Here is a 20415-nt window from a genome sequence, read left to right on the forward strand (position 1 = left end):
GCTGTTCCAACCGCCTAACCTTCTATTTCCCTAACATCCTGTTGCTCATAAGCCTAAGATAGAAGGGTCTTCACTCCCTTTGCACCTGTTTCCATTAGTTTGGTTCTTGTACTTGTATTTTATATTTTATAAACCCTCTTCACATGTGACGCAACATGGAATCAATGCTGTTTTACTACAAAAAGTGTTAATCACATGAGGATTCATAAAAGATGGAAGCAATGCTGTCACCGCAATATACAGAGTCTAGAGAATTCTAGCTCCTTAACCTGTTCTTCAAGCATTGCCTTCTACATCGTCTATTGGAGCCATCGCTTCAACCTCTTCTGAGAATAAGCAGGGAACTTATAAAATATTCATCGCACTTTGTCTAATCCTTTAAGTCTAAAATCCAAACCTGGCAAGATAAGTGTTCAGAAGGACGAAGGGAAAGCGGGAGGGAAACTTACACAAAAAGAATATTTAAAGGGGCTCGATCACCATCACAAACCCTAAATGAGGGGTCAGATACTCAGGAACCCCTTTCTATTGGCCACAGGTGTAAAAGCAGCTCCCGATTAATTAACTCATCCGGGCCTCGCATTACATGGTTGTGTGTTCAGTTGAGATGTGAAAATTTCCAAAAATTCTTTCAGGGCAGATTCACCTTATTCAGCCGGCAGATTTGATTCGGTCCGAATAAAATTGGTCCAAATCAAAAGTGTCCTGAAATGACACTTATGGTGGTCTGGGGACACTTCTCAGGGCAGAATAAAATGAACAAAGGTCAGGATTAAAAATAATAACCATCGTATGCTCACCTGTCCTTATACCACCGCAACTCTTGGTTCCCCGAGACACCGGAAGATGCAAAGACTGGCGTGGAGGAACGAAGAGCTGCAGAAGGTGAATGTCAGACCTAGGACGGGTGAGAAGGTAATGGTTGGCATTTTTAGCACCCCTCTGATCCTCAAAAGAAGACAGAAAATGTTGAAAAAAAAAAAAAATGATAACCAAGCCGGCTGGCATTTTTCAAATCGAATCTCAAACAATTTTGATTTTCCTGAATTTGAAAATGTGGTAAATTTGTAATGAATTAGATTAGTTCTAACTTGATTTGCTTATCTATAGTCACTATGTGATACTGCATTTCCCCTGTAGAGGACGCTGTTGGGAAAATGTGCCTCTGGTCACATTATAAAATCAGCTCTTCGATGGGGTTTCAAAAGTTACCAGCTTTCCAGTGAACAGGGTGTCTGTTGTGAATTCTGTGGTCAAGCTCCCTCCTGTGGTCATGAGTGGTACTTCGGCTGGTTCTGTCTATGAGCTTCCTCTGGTGGATGTGAGTGGGGCTGCGGCTTCTGAGTTTCCTTCCTCAGGTGACGAGGTTAAGTTGTTAGGCGCTGCTCTATTTAACTCCACCTAGTTCTTTGTTCCTGGCCTCCAGTCAATGTTCCAGTGTTGGTCTTGCTCTCTCCTGGATCGTTCTTGTGGCCTGTCTGCCCTGCATAAGCTAAGTTTTGCTTGTGTTACTTTTGTTTGCTATATTTTCTGTCCAGCTTGCTATATTGGTTTTTCTTGCTTGCTGGAAGCTCTGAGACGCAGAGGGAGCACCTCCGTACCGTTAGTCGGTGCGGAGGGTCTTTTTGCCCCCTCTGCGTGGTTGTTTGTAGGTTTTTGTGCTGACCGCAAAGCTATCTTTCCTATCCTCGGTCTATTCAGTAAGTCGGGCCTCACTTTGCTAAATCTATTTCATCTCTGTGTTTGTATTTTCATCTTAACTCACAGTCATTATATGTGGGGGGCTGCCTTTTCCTTTGGGGAATTTCTCTGAGGCAAGGTAGGCTTATTTTTCTATCTTCAGGGCTAGCTAGTTTCTCAGGCTGTGCCGAGTTGCATAGGGAGCGTTAGGAGCAATCCACGGCTACCTCTAGTGTGGTATGATAGGATTAGGGATTGCGGTCAGCAGAGTTCCCACGTCTCAGAGCTCGTCCTATGTTAGTAACTATCAGGTCACTTTGTGTGCTCTTAACCACTAGGTCCATTGTGGTTCTGAATCACCTGTTCATAACAGGTGTCTTATCAGGACTATTCCTTTAAAAGTGATTTAGAGGTGATTCCATTAAATTAGGGGTTGTAGCTATTTACAGGCTGTGGGGTTTCGTGCTATAATGTCACAATTGGTTAATATTTGTTTCTAAACTACGCTCTATAGTGATGACGTCACAGTACTGTATTTATTTATAGGCTGTGTTTCATTGCAGTAATGGGACAATAGTGGGTGTCTTCACTCCTATTGACATAATTCCACCACTCACTGCGTCCAGGACACAGTGAGTGACAGCTAAGCTGCCCTATAGAATCACGGTCATGCTGAGCTGTCAATATTGTTCTTGACAGCTCAGCCGTCCAATCTGAGACAGGGGCATGCTGAGCTGTCAGTATTATGAGTGACAGTCCAGCCGCCGATCAGGACAGGGCATGCTGGGTTTCCTCTAGGTGTCTTCCGTTCTGGATCATTACCTGTCAGTGTCTGATTATTGCTGATCATGGCTTTAGTGGTGTGTGTGTGCCTTGTTTTCAAATGCGCTGTTTCTGATCTTTTGCTGCCCGACCTTGGATATTGCCTTTGACTGTCCGTTTGCCTAGCCCCTTTGTCTTGATCGGTTACCTTCCTGGAATTCTGACCTTGGACTGTAACCTGACTACGACTTTGACTTACCTCTCTGTTTATGACAAGCCCTCCTGGTATCTCTTGACTACCCTACGGCAATCTACTCTACCAGATGTCGGAGCCCCAGAGATTATTAAGTTATCCCCTATCCTGCCCCATTCTCTGGACTTCCCAGAGGTCGGACTACTAGTGATCAGTAAGTTATCCCCTATCCTGCACCATTCTCTGGGCTTCCCAGAGGTCGGACTACTAGTGATCAGTAAGTTATCCCCTATCCTGCCCCATTCTCTGGACTTCCCAGAGGTCGGACTACTAGTGATCAGTAAGTTATCCCCTATCCTGCACCATTCTCTGGGCTTCCCAGAGGTCGGACTACTAGTGATCAGTAAGTTATCCCCTATCCTGCACCATTCTCTGGGCTTCCCAGAGGTCGGACTACTAGTGATCAGTAAGTTATCCTCTATCCTCCACCATTCTCTGGGCTTCCCAGAGGTCGGACTACTAGTGATCAGTAAGTTATCCCTTATCCTGCTCCATTCTCTGGGCTTCCCAGAGGTCGGACTACTAGTGATCAGTAAGTTATCCCCTATCCTGCACCATTCTCTGCATTTCCCAGAGGTCGGACTACTAGTGATCAGTAAGTTATCCCCTATCCTTCCCCTTTTTCTCATTTTTCCAGGTTGGAGCATTATCAATCAGTATGTTATGCCCTATCCTATTCCATTCTCTGGGTTTCCCAGATGTCGGAGCCCCGATGATCAGTAAGTCGTCCATTATCCTATGGAAAGGAAAACCCTTTAAACATAAACTATGTTCTAATGTGATGATGTTACAGCAGTTTCTTCTCATTTATAGGCCGCGCTCTATCAGGATTATGTCTCAATTGTGTCTGTTTTCATTTAAAATCTCTGGACCGAATCACATTTTACCTGATCTCAAATATATTCAATATTATAAGGAAACGCCGATGTACAAATAATATAAAATCTATGTATAAAGAGCAAACAACAATAAATAAAAGCTGACATGTGGCATTGTTAAAATGTCGGATCATCGCGGTGACATGCTGCCGAACAAGATGCTAAACTTAAATGTGACCTTTAAAATGCATTTTTAGCATGTTCTCAATATTTTTGCATCCTAGGGTGGAACGTTAACTCCATCTTCTCGGTGGAAAGTCTAATATTTCTACCAGTGGCAAAAGTCTGTTGAATTCTGTATAAATTATTTTATGTTTGATATTCTTGACCGTAGGATATGGTATAATTATAGTAGTTATATTCTTGTACATAGGAGCAGTATTATAGTAGTTATATTCTTGAACATAGGAGCAGTATTATAGTAGTTATATTCTTGTACATAGGGGCAGTATTATACTAGTTATATTCTTGTATATAAGAACAGTATTATAGTAGTTATATTCTTGTACATAGGGGCAGTATTATAGTAGTTATATTCTTGTACATAGGAGCAGTATTATAGTAGTTATATTCTTGTACATAGGAGCAGTATTATAGTAGTTATATTCTTGTATATAGGGGCAGTATTATAGTAGTTATATTCTTGTATATAAGAACAGTATTATAGTAGTTATATTCTTGTATATAGGGGCAGTATTATAGTAGTTATATTCTTGTACATAGGAGCAGTATTATAGTAGTTATATTCTTGTATATAAGAACAGTATTATAGTAGTTATATTCTTGTACACAGGGCAGTATTATAGTAGTTATATTCTTGTACATAGGAGCAGTATTATAGTAGTTATATTCTTGTACATAGGAGCAGTATTATAGTAGTTATATTCTTGTACATAGGGGCAGTATTATAGTAGTTATATTCTTGTACATAGGAGCAGTATTATAGTAGTTATATTCTTGTACATAGGAGCAGTATTATAGTAGTTATATTCTGGTACATAGGAGCAGTATTATAGTAGTTATATTCTTGTACATAGGGGCAGAATTATAGTAGTTATATTCTTGTACATAGGAGCAGTATTATAGTAGTTATATTCTTGTACATAGAAGCAGTATTATAGTAGTTATATTCTTGTATATAGGGGCAGTATTATAGTAGTTATATTCTTGTATATAGGGGCAGTATTATAGTAGTTATATTCTTGTATATAGGGGCAGTATTATAGTAGTTATATTCTTGTATATAGGGGCAGTATTATAGTAGTTATATTCTGGTACATAGGAGCAGTATTATAGTAGTTATATTCTTGTACATAGGAGCAGTATTATAGTAGTTGTATATAGGGGCAGTATTATAGTAGTTATATTCTGGTACATAGGAGCATTATTATAGTAGTTATATTCTTGTACATAGGGGCAGTATTATAGTAGTTATATTCTTGTACATAGAAGCAGTATTATAGTAGTTATATTCTTGTATATAGGGGCAGTATTATAGTAGTTATATTCTGGTACATAGGAGCAGTATTATAGTAGTTATATTCTTGTACATAGGAGCAGTATTATAGTAGTTATATTCTTGTACATAGGAGCAGTATTATAGTAGTTGTATATAGGGGCAGTATTATAGTAGTTATATTCTTGTACATAGAAGCAGTATTATAGTAGTTATATTCTTGTACATAGGGGCAGTATTATAGTAGTTATATTCTTGTACATAGAAGCAGTATTATAGTAGTTATATTCTTGTATATAGGGGCAGTATTATAGTAGTTATATTCTGGTACATAGGAGCATTATTATAGTAGTTATATTCTTGTACACAGGGCAGTATTATAGTAGTTATATTCTTGTACACAGGGCAGTATTATAGTAGTTATATTCTTGTACATAGGAGCAGTATTATAGTAGATATATTCTTGTACATAGGAGCAGTATTATAGTAGTTATATTCTTGTACATAGGGGCAGTATTATAGTAGTTATATTCTTGTACATAGGGGCAGTATTATAGTAGTTATATTCTTGTACATAGGAGCATTATGATAGTAGTTATATTCTTGTACATAGGAGCAGTATTATAGTAGTTATATTCTTGTACATAGAAGCAGTATTATAGTAGTTATATTCTTGTACATAGGAGCATTATTATAGTAGTTATATTCTTGTACATAGGAGCAGTATTATAGTAGTTATATTCTTGTACATAGGGACAGTATTATAGTAGTTATATTCTTGTATATAGGGACAGTATTATAGTGGTTATATTCTTGTACATAGAAGCAGTATTATAGTAGTTATAGTCTTGTACATAGGGCAGTATTATAGTAGTTATATTCTTGTACATAGAAGCAGTATTATAGTAGTTATATTCTTGTACATAGGAGCAGTATTATAGTAGTTATATTCTTGTACATAGAAGCAGTATTATAGTAGTTATATTCTTGTACATAGGAGCATTATTATAGTAGTTATATTCTTGTACATAGGAGCAGTATTATAGTAGTTATATTCTTGTACATAGGGGCAGTATTATAGTAGTTATATTCTTGTACATAGGAGCAGTATTATAGTAATTATATTCTTGTACATAGGAGCAGTATTATATTAGTTATATTCTTGTATATAAGAACAGTATTATAGTAGTTATATTCTTGTACATAGGAGCAGTATTATAGTAGTTACATTCTTGTACATAAGAGCAGTATTATAGTAGTTATATTCTTGTACGTGGGGCAGTATTATAGTAGTTATATTCTTGTACATAGGGGCAGTATTATAGTAGTTATATTGTTGTACATAGGAGCAGTATTATAGTAGTTATATTCTTGTACATAGGAGCAGTATTATACTAATTATATTCTTGTACATAGGGGCAGTATTATAGTAGTTATATTCCTGTACATTGGAGCAGTATTATAGTAGTTATATTCTTGTACATGGGGCAGTATTATAGTAGTTATATTCTTGTACATAAGAGCAGTGTTATAGTAGTTATATTCTTGTACATAGAGGCAGTATTATAGTAGTTATATTCTTGTACATAAGAGCAGTGTTATAGTAGTTATATTCTTGTACATAGGGCAGTATTATAGTAGTTATATTCTTGTACATAGGGGCAGTATTATAGTAGTTATATTCCTGTACATAGGAGCAGTATTATAGTAGTTATATTCTTGTACATAAGAGCAGTGTTATAGTAGTTATATTCTTGTACATAGGGGCAGTATTATAGTAGTTATATTTTTGTACATAGGGGCAGTATTATAGTAGTTATATTCTTGTACATAAGAGCAGTGTTATAGTAGTTATATTCTTGTACATAGGGGCAGTATTATAGTAGTTATATTCTTGTACATAGGAGCAGTATTATAGTAGTTATATTCTTGTACATAGAGGCAGTATTATAGTAGTTATATTCTTGTACATAGGGGCAGTATTATAGTAGTTATATTCTTGTACATAGGGGCAATTCTTATTATAAAAACCAAACATAAATACAATTATAATAAAAACAAAACTCACCCAGAATTACAAGAATTACAAAACACAATTCACTTTGGTCATATATACACAAGTACTAAATAATCAGATCATATTGATACATAAATTAAAGTGTCCACACCTGGAGGTAGAAGAAAATTAAACAAAAAAAAAAAAAGTCATATCATATTTTCTAACTGAATTTTACATTCCTCCATAACTTAATATTTCTCGGACTCCTTCCAACTTCTAGCGATTTTATCCACCGGAGTTCTGACATTACCTGACCAGCCGCAGCAGTGTGATCGAACAGCTCATTGTGCAGTGACACCCGGGTTCTCATGTGCCAATGATAGTATTTGATGACGCTTATTATAATGTACATCGTCTCTCTGTCGATGTTACTAACAGTGGAGGGGACACCATAGATAATGTCAGGATACTTTAGAGTCCGCAGTCTGGGGATTTTTAGATTATCTGACACTTCCTCCCAGATCTTCCTCCCTCCCTAGCAATCACATATAAAGTGCTCCATAGTCTCCTCCTGCTGACAACCAAGGGGACAATTCCGATCGGAGACACTCAAGTGTTTCAGGTTCCCCCTGACAAAGAGCCGACTATGCAGCGAAAGCCAAGTGACGTCAAACAGTTTAGGAGGAAGTCTTTTCCCGTTTAGGAACCTAAGGCTTTCCTGCAGGGTGGTGGTGACACAATCTCTCAGGGCCAGTGGAGAGTAAAAGAAAGTCCTACATACATGAGCATACAGGTCTCTTCTCGTACTGCTCTCAATGTAAGACTTCTCCAGTCCCCACCTCCTAACACACTTCAGACCATAGTCCAGATACTGGGGGAGGTGGTCACCTGTCCATCTCCTCCTCTTGAGACTGCCGCCTCGCACCCAAGATTCTGCAAAAGGCAATATCCAGTACCTGATACTATTTACCCACAGAGAGCTACTGTTTGAGTCCATGTTCCCAAAATTTACCTTTAGAAACAAGGAGTCAAAGAAAACCCTTGGATTCAACATATCCAGCCCACCCTCTCTCCGCCGTAGGTAGGTTATTCCCTTCTTTATTAGGTTCAACCTATTCCCCCACAAGAGCTGGAAGAACAGGCTGAAGAGCCTCGCTGAGAAAGATTCTGGCAAAGGGAAAATGACAGAGACATACAAGAAAACAGGGACCAGATAAGTCTTCAACATTGCGACCCTTTCTCTGTAGGTCAGCCTCCAGTTCTTCCATCGCTGAACCTTTGCATTTCCGGCTTCCAATTTCTCCTCCCAATTTAGCGTGGCATTATCATCCCTCCCAAATTTAACCCCAAGGATCTTAATATGGGTGGAGGCTTTGGCAAACTGCCGCAGATCATAGCTGGGATCAGTATCTAATGTCCACAGAGCTTGACTCTTCTCAAGGTTGACCAGAGACCCGGAGGCCTCTGAGTAACTTCTGATAGACGCAGATAACATCTGCACCTCTCGAGGATTAGAGATCACCAACGTCACATCATCCGCATAGGCAACAACATTCAGAGGCTGGCAATGGGGGACCGGCACCCCCTGAAAATCACACTCCTGCAGTGACCTCAGAAACGGGTCTAGGGCAAAAACGTACAGGAGGGGACTCAGTGGGCAACCCTGTCTCACCCCTGCCTCAACTCCAAAAGTGTCACCCTGCCAACCATTAATCAGAGGAAAGCTCACCGCCTCTCTGTACAATGTCTTCAGCCAATCCACAAATTTTCCCGGAATACCGTACTTTGACAAAGTGGCCCACAGATAGTCATGATCAACCCTGTCAAAGGCTTTAGCCTGGTCCAGACTAACAATATATTTCCCACACCGCAGGGCTTTACATCTCTCAAACATCTCCCGTATCGAGATGACTGCTCCAGAGATGTTCCGCTCTTTTACTGTGCCAAACTGAGAGCCTGCCAACAGTGCTGGGGACAAACAGACTAATCTAGAAAACAGGATCTTTGCTAGAATCTTCCTGTCCACATTCAAGAGGGCAATCGGCCTCCAGTTCTTGATGTCGCTCGGCTCTTTACCTTTAGACAGCAGAATCAACGAGGACACTCTCATGGATGGAGGCATCAGGTGATTTTCTAGACAACTTCTATACACATCCACGAGGATTGGAGCCAGGAGGTCTCTGAATTTCCTATAAAATTCTGCTGTTATGCCATCTGGACCTGGTGCCTTCTTCAGATGTAATTTATCAATAGCCTCCTTAACTTCCTCCACCGATAACTCTGCTGTCAAAGGAGAAAAGTCCAGATCATTAGTATCAGGCACAGGAGTTGCCTCCAAGAATTGAGCCATCTTATCTTTATCCAAAACTTTCCTCTGAAACAAGTCAGCATAGTAAGATCTCACCACCTCCAGGATACCCTCCCGTGAATCCTGCAATACACCCTGGAAGTCAGTGAGACCCGTGACCATTTTTTTGACTACCCTCTCCCTGCAATTCTCAAAGGGATCAGGGGCCCCCAAGGACCCATAATCCCGTTCAAGAACCAGGGAGGTATACCTACTATACTGATACTGCCTTATCTCAGATTTCAGTTGGTCGATCTTCACTTTGTCATCCCCGCCCGCCGAATATAGTGACTCCAATTCTTTACGCAGCTTTAGGTACTGGCTGTACTTATTCCTCCCTTTATTAACTGACAGTCTCTTTAAGAGGGATCTGATATCCTCCTTGACGTCCTCCCACCAGTCGGTCATGTTATCATAGAAGTCAACCCTATCTAGATGAAGCTGGATAAGGGAGTAGACACGACTCTGAACATAAGCATCATCCAGGAGACTGGAATTGAGCTTCCACAGCCCTCTACCGATGTCTGGACAGTTAGAGGTCCCCAGACAGAAACACAAGGCGAGGTGATCAGAGTAAGGGACAACCTTCTCACTCAGGGTGTCAACAGCCTCAGTAGGACTCACAAAAGCAAAATCTATCCTACTGCTCCTGTTGGAACATGAATATGTGAATTTTGGCTGTCGACCTCCCTGTGCGAAAACATCAGTCAGTCCAGCCTGCATTATAATGTTATGTAGGACCTTACCGTCCCTGGTCACTGTCCTGCCCGAGGAACTGTCACCCGATGTCAGTATGGCATTAAAGTCCCCTGCCATCACCACCGGAAGAGAAGTGAAGAGGTATGGCTTAACGTTATTAAACAGCTGGATCCTGTCAGTCACTGTCTGTGGCCCATAGATGTTAATAAGCCGGAGTCGCCTCCCATGAATAGTGACTTCCAGGACCAAACATCTTCCCATGACCACCTCCGTCATCCTATGCACAGTCACATCATTGGTGTTAAACAGGACAGCGACTCCGGCGTAAGGCTCCACAGCCAGTGACCAGAAAGAAGGACCGCACCGCCATTCCCTCTCAGCCTCTCTCATAAGCCCCAGAGATGTCAGTCGTGTCTCCTGCAGGAAAATGACATCAGTATCCAGATGTGTGAGATGTTCATACACCACATGTCTCGTCCTCCTTGCCTTAATACTGTTGACATTACTTGAGGTTAGTGTTAATGAGAACCCCGCCATCACAACACAATAGAGAAGGAGCACAGTAACTGCCATCATCATGAGTCAGGGATGTTCTGTCCACCACCGGTGTCCATGTCAGACTCTACCCGAGGGTCTACAGATAAGGGCTTCCGCTTTGACGGAGGGTGGTCCTCTATGTCCCTGTCACACTCTGCATCAACTTTCCTCAACTCTGTCTCATAATCGTCATCATTAGACTCCGATAAAACTCCATACTTGTTGGACACAACCATCACTCCTGCAGAATTCTGAACCTTCCTAGTAGCACTCTGACCGGTGTCATATTCTGCCTCCGGTTTACGGGAGGACGTGCTCTTTTTCTTCCTTTTATTGTGATTAACGCTCCAGTCATCAGATTCAGACAGTGATGCTGAAGGGGGGGCTACCTGAGGCCGCTGGACCTGAGGAGCGACCTCCAAGTTCCCCTCTGCACCCTCTATACCCTGCTTATGAGTGGACTCCTGTTGAGCATCTGGGCTGGTCACCATCTCTCCTGAAATTAAATCCTCCCTCTCATGTGCCCCTGCCACCACATCCTCATCCTCCTGAGCCTCTGCCCCTGCCAGTACAGCCTCATCAGGGAAGACTCTGCAGATATTATGCCAGGCGTCTGGACAGTCCCTGTGAGGGTGGCCCATCTTACCACAGAGGTTGCACCTAACATCCCGGCAATCCACAGCGACATGGCCGATATCCCCACACAGGCTGCACTTCACCACAGTACAGGCGTTGGCCAGATGACCTTTCTCACCACATTTGAAGCATTTCCTGGGCTGCCCGGGGTAATAACATCTTCCCTTCTCCCTCCCAATGAAGAAGGAGTTGGGTAAATGGGCAGTAATGTTATTGAGTTGCCGCAGTTTCACCACAGCTTTCCACCCCATTGTCCAGATACCATCCTCATCTCTGACCTTGGAGAGTCCAGGGGCGAGGTCACAGTGTCTCCGGAGCCACACCTCGATGTCCTGTGGGGGAACGGCCTCATTCCAGAAGGTGATGTTTACCGTGACAGTGTCCAGCCTGGAGATAGGAACCAATATAAACTTATTCCAGCCTTCAGCGTCTCTGAACCTGGGGTAATTGGACCAGAACCTGTCCAGGTCACACTGCAGCTTGAAGCTGACCTCATAGCCCTGTCTGTCCAGAAGATTGGACACCGCCAGTATCTCGTTTGCCACAAACCCCATCTGGCCGCATAGCAGCTCTCTCACCACATACCTGCGCTGTGGCAGATCCTCCTTGGCACCTGTGTACTTAAACCGCACCACATTAATGCGCTTAAATGTCTGGCCGGTATATCTGGCGCTGGAAGTGAAGGATGGGGCGCCGCGGCTCCAGGCATTCCTGGGGGGCACCTGCCGGGTCACACTGGGCCGACTGACAGGGAGGGGGCCTGCAGCAGGGAGAGGGTCTGCAGCAGGGGGGGCTGCCACACCTTGTGGACTAGATGGTAAGGGGGGATAGTCACACATATCATACATATTATCATTAGCAGCATCATTATCAGACAGTGCCACGTCCATGACAGAATGTGAAACCTCCCCATCCCCCGACCCCATGGGCACAACATCACCAGCCCCAGTCTGTGCCTCAGCCTCAGCCTCGGCCTCAGCAACACAAACAGTCTCATATATAATGTCCTGCTCCTGCATGGGGCATTCTGGGACCTGTGGTGCCTCTGCTGGAGTCTGAAGTGTATGATCTTGTTCACACTCAGCTGCCTCAGCAGCACAAACAGTCTCACAAATACAGTCCGGCTCCTGCGTGGGGCATTCTGGGACCTGTGGTGCTTCTGTTGGAGTCTGAAGTGCAAGCTCCTGTTCACACTCAGCTGCCTCAGCAGCACAAACAGTCTCACAAATACAGTCCGGCTCCTGCGTGGGGCATTCTGGGACCTGTGGTGCTTCTGTTGGAGTCTGAAGTGCATGCTCCTGTTCACACTCAGCTGCTTGCTGCTGCAGTTTTTTTCCTTCCTGGAAGCAGAAGCGGGCAGCCTGTAACACTGGCCGTGTCCGCTGCTGGGGGGTCCCGGTCTCTACAGCACAGTCCTGCTTATAGGAGGCGAACCGCTCCCGGTTCCTGTAGGTCTCCGCCAGGGGCCCCATGCCCTCCAGCACAGACTCAATGTCCTGCACCACACTTGCCAGCTGCACCCCCAGTGTGTTCAGTCTCAGGTCATACACATCATTACTGGCAGGGTTAGTGGTCTTTAGACTATAGATGAAGTCTACCTCCATTTGCAGCGCTTTTTTTTGCTGCTGTAACTCACCCGGTTTTCTGACCAGTCCCGGTATCTCGTCCGCTAGCTGCAGCTCGGGTGCACGCGCCGGCTGCACAGGTTTTGCCTTCACCACAGGTACAGGGGTTTTGAACACAGTCTTGTGCGGTTCCACCACAGATGGCTTTGTGGCTCCTCGGCTGGATGCCGGCTCCGCAGCAGGTTTATCGCTGCCACCTGACTGTGACCGGGTGCGTCCTGACAGCGCCACACTGCCATGTTGCTGTAAGTTTTCCTGGATAGTTTGTCTTTCCAAAGACGTCCGTCTCTGCCTGGAAGCAGGAGAGGTGATTGGTACAGCTGAGACCGATCTCACCTGTGCCTCAGGCAGGGGCGGCTGACTGACCGGGGAGTTACAGGGCTTCATACTGTGCTGTGGAACATCACTCACCAACACTTTACCTTCTGGCTTCTTTGCTGGACTTGGAGTAGATTTTCCTCCCAAAACTTTACTTGCAGGTTTTTCTTCCTTCACAGAACTGCTGCAGCTTTGGCCGCTGCATTCACTGGTCTCACAGTGGCTTTGGGATTAATATTCCCATTCAGAGAAGCCTGGGAGCCTTGTCCCAGTGTAGGCCGAGAAGCCTGGGCCTTGCCTGGGGAACTTCCCCGCCCAGGGTGGCCCCTCCCTGGGCTTGCTCCAGACATGAGGAGAGCTACCAACACACAACCTCACAGCTAGGAGGCAGTATTATAGTAGTTATATTCTTGTACATAGGGGCAGTATTATAGTAGTTATATTCTTGTACATAGGAGCAGTATTATAGTAATTATATTCTTATACATAGGGGCAGTATTATAGTAGTTATATTCTTGTACATAAGAGCAGTGTTATAGTAGTTATATTCTTGTACATAGGGGCAGTATTATAGTAGTTATATTCTTGTACATAGGAGCAGTATTATAGTAGTTATATTCTTGTACATAGGGGCAGTATTATAGTAGTTATATTCTTGTACATAGGGGGCAGTATTATAGTAGTTATATTCCTGTACATAGGAACAGTATTATAGTAGTTATATTCCTGTACATAGGAGCAGTATTATAGTAGTTATATTCTTGTACATAGGAGCAGTATTATAGTAGTTATATTCTTGTACATAGGAACAGTATTATAGTAGTTATATTCTTGTACATAGAAGCAGTATTATAGTAGTTATATTCTTGTACATAGGGGCAGTATTATAGTAGTTATATTCTTGTACATAGGAGCAGTATCATAGTAGTTATATTCTTGTACATAGGGGCAGTATTATAGTAGTTATATTCTTGTACATAGGGGGCAGTATTATAGTAGTTATATTCCTGTACATAGGAGCAGTATTATAGTAGTTATATTCTTGTACATAGGAGCAGTATTATAGTAGTTATATTCTTGTACATAGGAACAGTATTATAGTAGTTATATTCTTGTACATGGGGAAGTATTATAGTAGTTATATTCTTGCACATAGGGGCAGTATTATAGTAGTTACATTCTTGTACATAGGAACAGTATTATAGTAGTTATATTCTTGTACATGGGGCAGTATTATAGTAGTTATAGTCTGGTACATAGGGGCAGTATTATACTAGCTATATTCTTCTACATAGGAGCAGTATTATAATAGTTATACTCTTGTAAATAGGAGCAGTATTATAGTAGTTATATTCTTGTACATAGGGGCAGTTGTTGTGAATTCTGTGGCTGAGTTCACTTCTGTGGTCACAAGTGGTATTGCAGTCTCTGGGCTTCCTCCCTCAGGTGTTTTGGTGAGCTCGTTGGCTGCCTTGCTATTTAGCTCCACCTGAGTCTGTCTTCCTTGCTCCTTGTCAATGTTCCAGTGTTGGATCTGAGCTACTGCATCTTTCCTTGGGCCTGCTGCTCTGCTAGATAAGTGCTTCTAGTTTGTTTTCTGTTTTTTTCTGTCCAGCTTGCTATTGTCTTTTGCTGGAAGCTCTGAGAAGCAGAGGGGTGCACCGCCGTGCTGTTAGTTCGGCACGGTGGGTCTTTTTGCCCCTTTGCGTGGTTTTCGTTTTAGGGTTTTTTGTAGACTGCATAGTTCTCTTTGCTATCCTCGCTCTGTCTAGAATATCGGGCCTCACTTTGCTGAATCTATTTCATTCCTACGTTTGTCTTTTCATCTTGCTAACAGTCATTATATGTGGGGGGCTGCCTATTCCTTTGGGGTATTTCTCTGAGGTAAGTCAGGCTTGTATTTCTATCTTCAGGCTAGTCAGCTCCTCAGGCAGTGCCGAGTTGCATAGGTAGTTGTTAGGCGCAATCCACTGCTGCTTATAGTTGTGTGAGGATAGATCAGGTACTGCAGTCTACAGAGATTCCACGTCTCAGAGCTCGTCCTATTGTTTTTGGTTATTGCCAGATCTCTGTATGTGCGCTGATTACTGCACGCTGTGTTGCCTGATTGCCAGCCATAACAGGCAGTATTATAGTAGTTATATTCTTGTACATAAGAGCAGTGTTATAGTAGTTATATTCTTGTACATAAGAGCAGTGTTATAGTAGTTATATTCTTGTACATAGAGGCAGTATTATAGTAGTTATATTCTTGTACATAGAGGCAGTATTATAGTGGTTATATTCTTGTACATAGAGGCAGTATTATAGTAGTTATATTCTTGTACATAGGGGCAGTATTATAGTAGTTATATTCTTGTACATAGGGGCAGTATTATAGTGGTTATATTCTTGTACATAGGGGCAGTATTATAGTAGTTATATTCTTGTACATAGAGGCAGTATTATAGTAGTTATATTCTTGTACATAGGAGAAGTATTATAGTAGTTATATTCTTGTACATAGCAGGCAGTATTATAGTAGTTATATTCTTGTACATAGGAGAAGTATTATAGTAGTTATATTCTTGTACATAGCAGGCAGTATTATAGTAGTTACATTCTTATACATAAGGGCAGTATTTTATTAGTTATATTCTTGTATGCAATAGTATTGTAAGTTCTATTATTGTACATAAGGGCAGTCATATAATAGGCAAATAACAATAGAAGTATATGACAGAATAATATGCCTGCATGTGGGTTATTTTACAATAGCGGAATTCTTTTAGCCGTTTAGAAGGGTTACACAAGCCCTAGTCTATTGTCTTGATTATTCACTACTCTTTGGGAAATTTTACTACGTACATCAATAGGCGCTTCACGACAGATTCTATTCTACTTCAAACCAGCAGGTGGTGGTAGAAAACGTTACTTATTACTCTCCTCAACATTGAAATCACAACAGTAAGAAGAAGCAGTTGTTGAATTATGGAAATCACAGGCTGGATACACACTTTGCTGATCTGAAAATGATGAAAAAATGGAAACTAAATTTTGAAAACATCTCGATTTACTCAGTCCGTAGTGTGAGCTCCACACGCAGACATCTCCCGGCACTTACAGCCTCGGCTGCTATCAGTGAGGTTATTAATGGTCGTCTGATGAAGGTTCTGCTGCTGAATACCCTTGGGAAAATTATAAAGATCCCCTGCTGGCAGCTCCTGTGTATTCACCGATCAATGATGTCTACTGTCTTGATGCTACAATTTCAATGTTGAGGAGTACAGTATATTAAAGACTTCCTTGGGGCGAAACTGAAGATGTTTAAGCCCCCAACCTCCAATAAATGATTACTCGTCATTACCAGTCCATGCAGTTTTCATTGATGAGCTGCTTCTTCTCTTGGCCATGGGCTGGCTCAGTCTCTTGTGTCATCACCACCTCTCTTCTGCGCTTTTATCTGTGCAGTGCTGACGTTGGCACCTTGCTTAGAACATCTATCATCAAATACCCTATTAGGGCGCCCTGAAACTATAACAAGGGGTCCCTCATTCAGAACCATCATCAATGCAACAGAGCGAACAATGATTACAAAGACTGGAAGCAACATGTCCTTACAATCACAGAAATCTTGGGCAACATGTAATGCTTCATTTTCCCTGTGGAGGAGCTGTAGGGTAATGTAACACTTGTTTCCTGGAGTTTTCTATCATTTTAATTTCTGGTGATGTTTTTTATCAAAATTACTTTTTTAACAGAAATTGACAATACCTTCTTAAGGTGAAACATTGAGATTGCTACTGTATGCTTCAATTATGGGTCTTGTGGGGTGTTCCCGGTATACAGCAGGTGTTGTGGATTGTTCCGGGTATACAGCAGGTCTTGTGGGGTGTTCCCGGTATACAGCAGGTCTTGTGGGGTGTTCCCGGTATACGGCAGGTCTTATTGGATGTTCCCGGTATACAGCAGGTCTTGTGGGATGTTCCCGTTATACGGCAGGTCTTATGAGGTGTTCCCGGTATACAGCAGGTCTTGTGGGGTATTCCCGGTATACAGCAGGTCTTGTGGTGTGTTTCCGTTATACAGCAGGTCTTGTGGTGTGTTTCCGTTATACAGGAGGTCTTGTGGGATGTTCCCAGTATACGGCAGGTCTTGTGGGATGTTCCCGGTATACGGCAGGTCTTGTGGTGTGTTTCCGTTATACAGGAGGTCTTGTGGGATGTTCCCGGTATTCAGCGGGTCTTGTAGGATGTTCCTGGTATTCAGCAGGTCTTGTGGGGTGTTCCTGGTATACAGCAGGTCTTGTAGGATGTTCCTGGTATTCAGCAGGTCTTGTGGGGTGTTCCTGGTATACAGCAGGTCTTGTAGGATGTTCCTGGTATACGGCAGGTCTTGTGGGGTGTTGCCGGTATACAGCGGGTCTTGTGGGTGTTCCTGGTATACAGCAGGTCTTGTGGGGTGTTCCTGGTATACAGCAGGTCTTATAGGATGTTCCTGGTATACGGCAGGTCTTGTGGGGTATTCCCGGTATACAGCGGGTCTTGTGGGTGTTCCTGGTATACAGCAGGTCTTGTGGGTGTTCCTGGTATACAGCAGGTCTTGTGTGGTGTTCCCGGTATACAGCAGGTCTTGTGGGGTGTTCCTGGTATACAGCAGGTCTTGTGGGGTGTTCCCGGTATACAGCAGGTCTTATAAGATGTTCCTGGTATACGACAGGTCTTGTGGGGTGTTCCTGGTATACAGCAGGTCTTGTGGGGTGTTCCCGGTATACAGCAGGTCTTGTGAGGTATTCCCAGTATAGAGCAGGTCTTGTGGTGTGTTCCCGGTATACAGCAGGTCTTGTGGTGTGTTTCCGGTATACGGCAGGTCTTGTGGGATGTTCCCGGTATACGGCAGGTCTTGTGGGGTGTTCCCAGTATACAGCAGGTCTTGTGGGGTGTTCCAAGTATACAGCAGGTCTTATAGGATGTTCCTGGTGTACGGCAGGTCTTGTGGGGTGTTCCCGGTATACAGCAGGTCTTGTAGGATGTTACCGGTATACAGCAGGTCTTGAGAGATGTTCACGGTATATGACAGGACTTGTTGGGTGTTCTCGGTATACGACAGGCCCAAGAGGTGGGGGGGGCACTATCACCTCCAAAACAGGTGGAATTGTGCATTATGATGAGCTATTGGACTGCAAATGGCCCATGTATTGTTCTTGCCCAGGGACCCTCTTCTGGCTAAGTCCACCAGAGAATTGTTGGCAATTATCCCCGTTTATGGCTTATGCCAAGATTTAGACCTCAGCCTGCAATACATTGCCCTGGGCTGCGGAGGGAGAGAGCCGGACGGCCAGTGGAGAGCGGGGCTGTGGAGGGAGAGAACGGGATGGCGAGTGGACAGCGGGACGGCCAATGGAAAGCGGGGCTGTGGAAGGAGAGAGTGGGACGGCCAGTGGAGAGCGGGCTGCGGAGGGAGAGAGGGCTGCTAAGGGAGAGAGTGGGGCTGTGGAGGGAGAATGTGGGACGGCGATCACAGAGTGGGGCTGCGGAAGGAGACAGCGGATGGAGAGCTGGGCTGTGGAGTGAGACAGCGGGGCTGTGGAGCGAAAGTGGGGCTGCTGAGGGAGAGAGCGGGATGGTGGATTGAGCGCGGGGCTGGTGAGGGAGAATGAGGGACGGCGGGTGGAGAGCTGGGCTGCGGAGGGAGAGAGTGGGACAACGGAGGGAGAGACTGGGACGGCCAGTGGAGAGCGGGGCTGCGGAGGGAGAGAGGGCTGCTGAGGGAGAGAGTGGGGCTGTGGAGGGAGAATGTGGGACGGCGATTGGGGAGTGGGGCTGCGGAAGGGACAGCGTGACCGTGGATAGAGAGCTGGGCTGCGGAGGGAAAGAGCGGGATGGTGGATTGAGAGTGGGGCTGCTGAGGGAGAATGAGGGATGGCGGGTGGAGAGCTGGGCTTCGGAGAGAGAGAGCAGGACGACGAGTGGAGAGCTGGGCTTCGGAGAGAGAGAGCGGGATGACGAGTGGAGAGCTGGACTGCAGAGGGAGAGAGCGGGACAGCGAGTGGAGAGCGGGGCTGCAGAGGGAGAGAGCGGGACGGCGAGTGGAGAGCAGGGCTGCAGAGGGAGAGAGCGGGACCGCAGTTAGTTACTGTGCCCGGGCAATGCCGGGCTTTCAGCTGGTTCCCAGTAAAAACAAGTTAACCGTTATCCAGAAGGGATAACTTGCTGATTCCTGGGACCCCCAGCAATCCCAAGACCGAGGCTCTGGAATGCTAAGAGAGGGATAGTGTAGCCCCATCTGATATGAAACTGAGGTGTGCAGCATGTCTGACCTCCGGTCCATTTACTGTCTAAGAGACTGATGGATATAACCGAGCACGGTAATCAGGAGACCTAGAATGGAGCAGAGGATGAGCATGCGCACTTCTGGTCCGTACAGGATAGGGCTACAGAGCTCCGATGTCGGGATCTCTACAGTTCCCCCATTGATCATAAAGCTGACTCTAGAAGGGAAAGCCTGCTTTTTGGGAATAACTCTAAAGACTGTATTTTCTGTCCGAGTGCTGTCTGTAAAAATTCTGATCGCACTTGGACCAATGTTATTCAATGGGGGCAGTGCAGACGAGCCATTTTTTTTTTTCACAGACCAAATCTGAGAGTGAAAAAAATGGCAGCACGCACAAGTTTCTTCTGTAAATCAGATGACACAAGTGCGAAAAAAAATCGGAAGCCATAAAGAGCCACAGTCTAACATCCGATTTTTGTGGATCTATTGCAATTCTGTAACATAAGTCTTGGTTTTGAAAATTATTAATAGACGCGGCCGTAAAAAAACGGATTGACAAGTGAGAAAAACATAGTTTTGTGAATGAAACGCTGGCAATTTTTTATACTCCTGCACTCTTCAGAGAAGCACAGAGAGCACTTGTGCCTACGATGCTCTACAGGCGAAGTTCACAAGCCCAATTTCTCTCCTCAGACTTGAAGAATATTGATCAGAGTCTCAGATCATACTGGCCAATGAAAGTCTAAGGGTCCGTGAAAAAATCGGACAACACTCGGATGCGAGCCGTGTCCCATCCTTTTCTTAAGGACTGTTTGACAGGAGAAGCTCGCAGTAGTATTTATTCATCTCGAAAAAAAGGATTGAAACTCCGATCAGACTCTTAAGTCTCGTTCAGACGCCTGATTTTCTCACACTTGCGAATAAATTGGACGAGTGCAATCTGATAAAAAATCGGATTGCGTTCGTACCAATG

Source organism: Ranitomeya imitator, chromosome 5 (genome assembly GCF_032444005.1).
Source record: "Ranitomeya imitator isolate aRanImi1 chromosome 5, aRanImi1.pri, whole genome shotgun sequence".
Taxonomy (NCBI): Eukaryota; Metazoa; Chordata; class Amphibia; order Anura; family Dendrobatidae; genus Ranitomeya; species Ranitomeya imitator.